The following is an 11,166-nucleotide window of genomic DNA, read 5'->3' as shown; positions in this document are numbered from 1 at the left end:
CTCTAAAAAAATGTTAGAATTTTCTGCTGCGAGAAAACATGAATATTTACACGAGGTGTGGTGCTGTGAGGCTTATTTGCTTGAAGCTTTTAGTAAGATGCTACCATGGTTCATTTTAATGTAAATGAGTACAGTGTTATTATTGCCTACAGCATGATGTCCACAGCTTTGCTTTCATTGTATTTATAATATACATATTCTATTATATTATAGTATATTATTGATTGGAGAACAGAAAGAATCACAGTATATTCCTGCTGTTTGTGTTTCAGCAAACATGAAACCTGCTTTTATATTGTATTGCTTTATTTGCTGCTCCTGTGCTCTTATTATCAGGAGTATTGAGCAGTATTTTGATGCGGGTTGTACAGTCAGAGGAGTCACACCGGACACAGGAAGGAGTTTTCAAGAATATCAATTAGGGCGACTGAAACGGCTTTAACGGCGCTGATGCGTTCAGGCTCAGTAAAACCGCAGGAACAAACATTTCCAGAGTTATAATAATATCCAGATATGAAAGACACTTTCTGTGCACGCGGTGTTTATTGATATTTACATTCAATCCAAACAAAAACCGTAGAATTATTTGGTCTAATTCATGTGCCCGAAATATGATTTGTGTATCAGTTTGCTGTGGGCAGGTTTCTTTCGAGGCTTTGATAGTATTTGAATAATTCCTGTAAAAAATGAATGTAAAACGAAGTGATCTCTGATTTAAATTCGCGGCTAAACTTTGTTTCAATATATCTGTCCTTAATTAAGAGACAAGTGTTGAATTCCATTGAGCTTGTTTTTATTTCTCCTGCGTTAAAGTGTGAGAAACATCTCCTCACTCACTGAGCCGCAGACCTGCACCAGTTCACAGCAGCGCACCGGCGGAGAGCATTATTATAACATTATATAGCTATTATTAAAATCACGATGCTGAAGTGTGCAACATGCCAACTCTCACCATTGTGTGTAACATTAGTTATTTATCAGTGGAGGGTTTGCGTTCTGGATCAGTGTCTGGGGTTAACCAGGACTCCGAATGCGCCTCTCACACGGAAAACGGAATATTTCAGGTTGTGTGATATTTTTAGACACGGGTATGTGCACGGACTATGGCAATATTTCTATATTTTAATAGCACTTAAAGCCCACTAAAGGCTTCATCCTGGTGAGTCAGTGTGGGCGCAGATAATACAGTTCAAGTAAGATCCCTGCAGAGCGAGCCGCATTACACGGGACGGGTTATTTAAACAGCATCAATAAGTCCTCAATCCGTGAGACCCTAACAGGGTATTATAAGTATGGTTAACTTTTACTTTCATGTAAACAGAAGGGAAAACAGCTTCCACTCAGTCCCACACGGTCTGATCAGCCGCAAACAGCTGCGCGCAAAAAAGTTCCTCAAGTCGGTTTTACATTTGTGAAACACGCCGAAGCAATCACATAAAAAGGAGTGTGTCTGTCTCCTGGGTCAGACAGGTCAGCAGCACACAGACAGGTTTCATTTTATTGACTGAGTCATGTTTTGCATTCAACTCTAGAACGCCCTGTTTGATTGTGTAAATGAAGCCAGAAGCTGTGGATGTGATCTCCGCCCGGCAACTATGTTTCATATTCACTGTGCTGAAGAATAAACACATCGGGTTGGCAATCCTGTTGATGTTCGAATATTATAAAGTTTGCACAAAATTCTAAATGCATCATACTGAGCGAGAACATTTAATCCACCAACCACACACACACACACGTGTGCTTCAAGATAAATCACAGAAAAAATAATAAAATGAAGTAAATTACTTTGTAATAAAATAGAGCCAGTGCGCATGAACATACAACAACATTTGCGTCATAGACCATGACCTATGTACTACAGCGTATAGGCTATACAATAATATATACTATATATTAAAAAAGCACTCTCTCATCAGCCAATAATCTATAGACAGTTGATGAGACGTTTCAAGCTGTAAATATACCAATAAAGAAAGTTTCTTTGTAAACAAAATGATGATATTTCTAATGACTGATTGCACTGGTGTCTGAAATGATTTGGAAAACATCTGTTTCCACGGCAGGAAATGTTCTTTAAAATGGCAATAAATTACCCTCAATCATCAAACACCTCTCCCAATCACAAACTCAGCCCAGAGTGGAGTCTGGAAAATATGTTTTGCATCAGAAAACATCCCCAAAAGTGCAACTGAGTAAAGTTAATACACACTTACAGCCTGTGTGAAAAGCAGCTCAACCTCTGGAAACAAAAGGGCTTTGGATATTTAAAGAGTTTGCAGTGTCTGTCTCTCCACAGGCCTTACTGCGGGCCTGATGATGACCTTGAGGTTAAGGTGTTGTCCTTGAAGCTGCCAGTGCGTGGGATCAATAAGCAGCTGGGTCATAATGTGGCAAACGTCAGCGCTCACGTCAGCATGTATAACAGCGCTGTAAACAGAAGAACAGAGCGAGAGATCCTTCATTTCAAAGCAAACCTGCCTTACACAGGAAAATTAAAGGCCTGAATCTCCCAGTTAAGGCCCGAAAACACACAATTTGGTGTTTGAAAAGTTTTAGTCTACATCAGCACACATTATACTTAAGTTTTTGTTTTGTTTTTTACTGGGCGTCTACTTGTTTTTTTCTAAAAATCCATCCTCAAGAAGCTTTTTATTGTATTCTCCCTTTAATATAAAATTACCCGCATTTTAAGTCTCAAAGACCTGCTTTTATCATACATATATATATAATAAATATTTGCTTGGAAAAGCCCCAGATGAAGATATTTGAACTCAAACACATTACTGTGGCACATTAGTAAAGAACTGAATAGAAATATCTGAATGCGGCATTAAAAATCAATACATTGATTTATTTCCAAATCTCCAGACATTTTTTCAAATATTTTTCATTGAACATAAGCTGATGGCTTCAGTCCGGGGCTCAGCAACCTTTACTATAAAATCCACACACTATTAAATGCTCTATTTTCCTCCACAACTTCTTTATTTTTTGGGGATTTGGAGTCCATAGCTAGCCTTGCTAGGGAGACTCAAGACTAGTAGCCAAAGCTATTGAGGATCAGCAAAATATAGAGGAAAAGGTGCCAGGTCAGGATGTATGACATTTCTGTTGACATAATGTGTAATGGCTGCACAATTTTACAGTTGGAGAATGTAACTTTAGGCCTAAAACTATGATACATGTAAATGTTAAAAAATTGTTATCAAGTCCATATAATTTTTTGTCAAAGTCAGAGGGAGCCACTGGAGAGGGGCCGGAGCCGCAGGTTGCCTACCCCTGACATAACCAGTGTTAGTTACATTACTTTATTTGTCCTCCTCCTACTGATCTGAAGTCCAACAATCCAATCACACCCTTGGATTCATTTTTGTAATCATGGAGGAAACTAGTTTGGAAGATGGAAACATTCAGCTGCTGGAAATATTCCATTACTTTGATTTTATCAAACAAAACTGGATTTTTATCATTTTAAGTCTGAATTTTGGAGAGAAACAATTTTTGGGGAGTAAGAGAAAAGTAATAGAAGTAGTAGTGTCACTAATTACACTACATTTTTTGAGTAACTAGCATAATACTAGCCATAATAGATCGTTAAATTATGTGAGTTAATTTCTGCTTTTTAACACCTTATTTTTAAAATGAATCCAAATTAAAGTTAAATTTGACAGCATTTAACACCAAACTGGGTTGGCAGTTGCCACCCAATGCCACCCCTCTAGATCCGCCCCTGAGTATATGGAAGTCTTATTATGATGAAAAAGCTGCATATATTTGAATTATTGCATGGATGAAATAACCCTATAAAACCTAGTTCATAATATTTATATTAGTTCCATCCAGGTGAAGTGTGGAGATGCCTCTGAGGTTCAATAAACTCTGTATTCATTTCCACTGGCAGCTCTCTACAAATGACAGAATCCAGATTCTTCAAATTCCTGCTAATCACCCGAAATATATTTTCATTTCATTTCAAAGAGCACCTCTCCTTTACGTGGTGGTCCCATATAACAGTTCTCAGTTTCACCTAAAGATCCACATGGACATCTGCAAGTCCCCTCAACACACACACACACACACACACACACACCATCATCATCATCATCATCATCATCATCATCTAAGCACATGGCTAATCAGTCCTTGCCCCAGAATGTCAAATTTATGTCAAGCCTTAATCATATGCAGATTAAAGACAGGTTAACCTAAACAACAGGGCTGAGGTTGAGTCCCGGCAATAAGAAAGAAAAACATGAGCACATTTTAGAAATGCATTTATTAGTACTGTCAATTTGTTGATGGTACAAGGTGAATGTGTGAGGTCGCCTTTGCAGATTAGAGCTGCAGCATGCTGGCTCTAACCACGCGCACATCCTCTCTCCCGGGCTTCGAGCGGGGCCGAGTGTTGGACAGCAATGACTTCCGACATAAATTGCAATCAGGAGGAAGAGTCAGCCGCCAGGAATCTGCAGATTCAGAACATCCATACTCGATGCAATTTAATCATTAAGGGGACCCCTTTGTGGTGGCATGATAGTGCTTTAGTGCGAGCAATGAGGGGTTGACCCCAATTTTAGAGAGCGGGTGTTTATGGAGTCAAAAGGTCTGTGCTTAGACAGAGCCCAGGCTGGGCTGGGGGTCTGGTGGGCAGCAACAGGGGGGTCTCAGCGTCCGCCCAGCCAAGCACAGGAGAATTTCTCCACGATTAAAGAGCCCCTGATTAATCTAACATATGTGCCAAAACTGCACATGCGGCGTATGATCCCAATTAGACTGAAACCCAACTCTGTGCAGGCCCAGCTCCACATTAGCTCTGCCATTCTTCTCTTTGTTTTCACTGGACGTTCCCTGACAACAGGCCTTTTTCTACAGGACCGTTGCTGGTGGAGATGATTCTAACTGATTGATGTTGATGTTGAGGGGAGGTATGTTATTATTGTTCAATGTGCTTCTGATGGAAATGCAAGCAGGGGGCTTAGATGGTAAACAAGTGAGGAGAAACATTTGTGAAGTAGCCAAGATGACACAAAGGTAGAGAACAACATTACATTACTATCAGAGACAGTTAATGGGCATTATGTGCTAAATATGAAGTAACTGTGTAATGTCTTTTTATAGCAAAGTCACTGTTTTTCTGAAGTTCAAGTTATAAAAACACATATTTTCTAGTGGTATCTAGCCTTGTAGATAGTTTAGGTTTAATACATTCATATTTTAAGAGATCCAGCTGTAAAAATTCTGCCTCTACTTCCAGTTGAATGGATTTCTGTTTTGTAGTGCCAAAGTTTGATAAGCAGTGAGCAAGCAAATGCTACTGTCTGTTAAAGGTCCAGTGTGAAGCATTTAGCTGCATTGAGGATCTATTGGCAGAAACAGAAAGGGCTTGGGACAGCCCCCAAATGAAGATATTTTAAAGGTCCAGTGTGAAACATTTAGGAGGCTCTATTGTCAGAAATTGAGTATAATATTCTTAGGTATGTTTTCATTAGTGTATAATCAGCTGAAAATAAGAATTATTGTATTTTTGTTACATTAGAATGGGACATTTTGTATCTACAGAGGGAGGGTCCTCTTCTGGCAGAGTCTGCCATGTTGAAGAATGTTTCTACAGTAGTCCAGAACAGACAACCCTACACACTGGTCCTTTAACTGCCCAGTGGTAGTTATCTGGGAATTTACTTTGGAATTAAATTCTATGAGGTCCTTAAAGCTGCACTAATCAATATTTTTATATTAACAAAGGCTGAAGTGACTGCATGTTCTCCCTTCCAACTAGTCAAATACTGCCACTTGTGTCTCCGCTTCAAAGATATCACACTGTGGCCATTTCTCTTGTGTCATTTCTGGACACGCAGGGCTCCGTCCTCTAAGTAACAATAAATATGCAACATCCAGTTAGACATTCAAAATAAATCTTGAGTTGTCAACATTGTGAAACGACTCTAGTTTGGTTAGGTTTAAGCACAAAAACGACTTGGTTAGGTTTAGGAAACAATGTAAGTTCTGTTAGGCAGTTACATAACTTAAATAAGTCACGTGAGTTAACTTGTACGTTACTTAGAAGAAAACGTTTACACTGGTTTCAGAAGGGACACAAACAGCAGTCTCCTGGGTTAAAATCCTGTGTTTGTTTGAGCCATCCATCCACCTCACCACATCTGTATGCAGACTTCTTGGCTCTTTATACTGTGTCACCTGACTGACAGCGAGTGTGTCCAGAAATAACCATGGGAAAAACCTATAGTGGCATATTTTGAAGCCACTTGTCAGTGACACCAGGTTGCAATTGTGTGACATGAACAGAGAATTATCCCCCGACTGTGCGGTTCCTTAAGCTCTACAGGGCGATCTGGCGTAAGACAGTTTTACTGGTTTGGTTTACTCTCACAACTCCCAGCCTACTGAAATTGTAGCATTTATGCTAAAGAGTATGATATTTCCGCCAGAAGTTGGCGGGGACAAGTGAATATTGGACATCAGGTGGATGCAAACACCACTCCAAATAAATGCTAATGTTGCTCTATATGCAAACATGTTCGCCACAACAACTTCATAAGGTGACAGTTGGTCAGTTGTGAAAAATTGTGATGAGTGTTGCTTTAAAGTTGCTGTAACTGATATTATTTTTGTTAAAATAAGTGTTAATTAGCTTTAACTACATTCTGACAGCGAACACTGATAAAGAGTGTTCAGGCAGTAACATGAGCCCCTGCTTTCTGCAGTAGACCTCTTCCCACTTTATCCACAAAGGCATTCCTCAAGGGCAGGAAACCGAATTTTGGTGTGGTGACGTGGGGAGGAGGGAGGGGACTGCTAACTGCAAGAACGGACAGGAAGTTGGCCAAAATGCTTACAGCACCTTTAAGGTGGGTCCCTCTTTATTACTTGACTCCTGCATCAGAATCAGTTTTAAGCCCATCTTCTTCTTCTTTTGTTTATATGTTATATACAGAGAGAAAGTAGGAGGGCCGGGGTTGGTAACTGCTCAGTTCTGCCCCAGGGACCCTTTGCAGCTAACTCCAGCCCTGATGGGGCTCAGACGGTGGAAAATGACATTAAAAACATAACAGCATCATCTTATTTCAGAAACAGTGCCCTCATATCCTCAGCAGAAAGTAGTTCCAGGGAAAAGTGAAATTCTGATCAAAGGCTGTACGCTTAAAAACAAACTATGTGAAAAAAAAGGTAAGTGAGAAGTTGTATTTTTTGGTAATATGGATATACTGACCTTTATATGGCTAATACTATAAAACCTTAAAGTATTATGGATGGTGGACAAGCTGCCAGCCAATTAGATTCCTCATAAGTCACAGAGAGGCATCACGTCTTTCAGTAACACCACTGATTCAACAGTCATGGTGTAAATACACACTGCAAATAAAATATAATTTGATGATTCATTTCCAAAGTAATTCTCCATTCTGCATGATAATCAATTACCCTGGCAGTCAGCTGCAGCCACATTAACACGCAACATGTTCAAAGACTCTCAGCTTTATAAATAGCTCAGTGTGACTCCCATTCATTATGAGGCTGAGCTCTCAGCGCTCTGAGGGGGACATGAAGTGAACCGCAGAGCAGCATTTGCAGTTTGAAGTGTCGGGGAATAAAGTCCTCACTGTTTCACTCTCTACAACAACTTGTGCCAGTGAGTGGGCACTCACCCAGGGCTGCTGTTTAAATAAATACTATTTTCTATGTGTGCTCAGGCTTCAGAGTCACGTTTTTTTAATTCAGAATGACCAGAATGAGCATTCTGGCTGCCATTTCCATCCCAGGGAAAATTATTTTTCTCAGGATATCATTTATTTATGTTGTTCTCGTCCAAAAAGATACACCCCTGGGTATTTAACCTGCTGTTTCAGAGTCATCGTGCAACGTTTGGCTGAGAAGAAACATTAAAGTGATAGCTCTGTTAACGTTGTCATTGTTATGATTACCATGGCAACCATAATGATCCAATCCGTGAGTTTTGTGTATACAGTATTTGGTGTTCAGCAGTCTCATCACTGCACTACATTTCCCATAAATCACATATCCATCTCATATTGCACTCTTTATGACATAGTTTTCTTTTTAAATTTCCAATGGTGACGGAGTTAATTAGCCATGCAGATAGTCTGGTTTTATCTGTCTCTGAGATTTCCCCTGCTACCTCAATACAGGGAAGGGGAATGGAATTTACAGTTGCTCCCAGTGGTGAAAAATAGTGTTTTATAAATGAAAGGTACTCTTTGGAGTGGTTAACTTCCAGTTGTGGTACACAGTCCTGCCAATGCTGTCACAGATTCCACTGATATACAGGTGGCAGTAACTTGCTAGGAGTCTTGAGGGGAAAGAAAACAATGCAAAAATTGGCTTTGAAAATGTTTCACGACGAAGGAAATGCATTTAACACATTTGTTAGACTTCAAGGATACACACTGCAGATGTGTGTCACTGTAAACCTACCAGCGTTACAGATACAAATAAATATGATTGGACGTGGTGTTCAACATGGAACAGCAGCATTATGTCATTACAGTGAAGTTATTCTGAGGTCACCACAAGATTTGAAAATTAAAGGGTCAGTTCAACCAAATGACAACAAATATATTTTCTCATATACCTTTGATTTTCTGTGGGTGGTGCTCTTTTCTCTGTACACATGTACATGCTAACTCATGCTCATGTTAGTTATCCAGCAACAGCCTTAACTTACCTCTCTTAAGGTAACTATTTGTTTGGTAGACCAGTGATTCCCAACGTGTACCCCAGTGGTAGTTCTGCAGTCGCCAGAGGGTATACATGAAAAGACAGTGGAGTAACTCAACTAATTTAAAAAACTAGAGGGGTTCCCTGGTAGCTCACCTGGTTGAGCTGGTGCCCCATGTACCAAGGCTGAGTCCTTGCTGCAACCGACCTGTGGCTCTTTGCTGCATGTCATCCCATCTCTCTCTCTCTCTCTCCCCCCTTTCATTATTTATTAAGGGAAATAAAAGCATATTTAAAAAACAGAAATTAAAATTTAAATATATCAACATATTGAATCAGCTGTAACACCTATAGTTAGAAAGCAAGCAGAGAAGTCTAAATAGTTAGCTTAAAGTAATGGGAAAATGGTTAGCTAAAAAATTTATAAATGATGATGATGATGAAATCATCTAAAACTGCATATATGGTAAAAATAAGAATAAAACAGAGAAATAGTTGAATTGAAAATTGATGAATGAATGACTGAAATATCAAACAGTTAAACAAAAATCTTACAATACCAACTGATTCAATAGTATTCAATAACATCTAGTTTATGGCTGGAGGTGTTGAGGAAGGGGTACTTGAGTTTATCTGACAGGACTGTGGGGGTTAGTCTGAGGAAAAGGTTGGGAACCACTGCGGTACACAACAGATACAATAAAAACTGCTCAGTCTCTTCTAAAGGTTATCCAGAATAACAGGAGCTCAGTCTCACTGCTGCTCAGTGATATCTCAAAACCTGGACAAATAAAAACGCTTCTATTTGCTCTAGTGTTAGTATTAGAAAAAGATCTGACTTGGGGACAACACATTGGATGGCCCAGTTTCCACCAGGCCACCAGCTAAATCCTACATTTAATAGCATTAAGGGGATGTTTTGTGGGGTTCTTTTCTAGTAAGAAGAAGGAAACATTTACCCAGGAAAGACCATTGGTTGTACTGCAACAAAAAATTAATTTAAAAAAAGATAGATATTTATAGAGTTATTTAGCATAGTGTTGAGTCCCAAAATCTTTTCATTTGTAAGACATACAAATTAAAGCTGATCTCTCAGTTAATAATTTTTTGGAAAACATTTTGTGATATTTGTTGAAACTTTCATTACATTCTGACAGTAGAACATGGCTCCTCCTAGTGCTCTGATGGTATTTGCAAGAATCCACCGGGCCAAACGGTAACAACCAATCAGAGCCAAAGAGAAGAGTTGATTGTTAAGTCTCATTTTCAGGGTGTCAAATACAGACAATTTGGGACTCTGGGAAAGACACTCAAAATCAACAATCTTCAAGCCTCCTACCTAAAGTGTCTTTCTATCTTGTGCGGCTCTAATTGTTTTTTTTTCATTTGGGCCTGGCGGTTTCTTGTAAATCCCATTAGAAGCACAGGAAGAGCCGGAAGAACCCGATTGTTTCACAAATTATCTTTCTTGTACTACTGTCAGCATATAGTGAAAGTTTCAGCAAATATGACCAAAAAATATATATTTTTAAATTACCTACTGCAGCTTTAACTACTCTATGTTGTAGTGTTTCCTAATTTCAAGACAAAGACTTTTTATCAGTGTGTTACGGAAAAGAAACATTTATGGGAAAATATACAGTAATGGGTTTTTACTCCAATGGCACTGGTGCCTTTCACAGTCAATATAAATGTAAATAGTAAAAGTAGCAAACTGGCCCATCATCATCACAGTGCACTCAGAGTCATTTTCAGAGCTAATGGAGTTGTGTTAAAGTTTCCTCCTGCAGGTGTCAGGTGGTTTCCTGTGGCTCAGGTCACAGCTCTCAGTGGTGCAGCTAATGGGAGAAGGCATTAGAGGACGTAAACAAGAGCATATCAGCCGTCAGCTCCTCTTCGCCATGACGGTGCTCCCCTCTTAGCCCGCCACCCCCCACCACCCGGTCGGTTTGCAGGAAACGTCAGCCGGCGTGATTGATTTGAGATGGGCGATTCCCTGACTTCATGCTTGTATAAAGCAAGACAGCTGTTGGGAGAAATCAAATTCCTGCAGGAGCCAGGGAAACATGTTTTTTCCATCTGCTTAACGGAGTCGCTGCCTTTTGCTCGACGAGTAAATAAAAAAACATGGCCAAGATATGGCAGGAGGTCAGTGAAACCCTCATTATATAGCAATTACAGCACAAAACCCCTTCCCTTTCAAAATCCAGCTTGAAAGTCAACCTGACTTTCTAGGGCTTTTCAAAAGTAAGACATGACAAGGCAGTGATCTATCTTTGGTAACAACTTCAAGACTTGTGTTGCCGGCTGGAGAAGCAGCATTTGTTTTCTTGAAAGAAAGAACAAATCTTTTACCTCTTACACATATTTCCTAAAACACTTCCCCCTCATGAAAAGCCAGTTAAATGCTTAATGGTTTGACTTGTTGAATAGTTTCCCTCCCGACATTTTCCGAGGCCTTCTTCACAA

This window comes from Dicentrarchus labrax, unplaced genomic scaffold (genome assembly GCF_905237075.1).
Source record: "Dicentrarchus labrax unplaced genomic scaffold, dlabrax2021, whole genome shotgun sequence".
Classification (NCBI taxonomy): Eukaryota; Metazoa; Chordata; class Actinopteri; family Moronidae; genus Dicentrarchus; species Dicentrarchus labrax.
Note: the sequence above shows the minus strand (reverse complement) of the source record.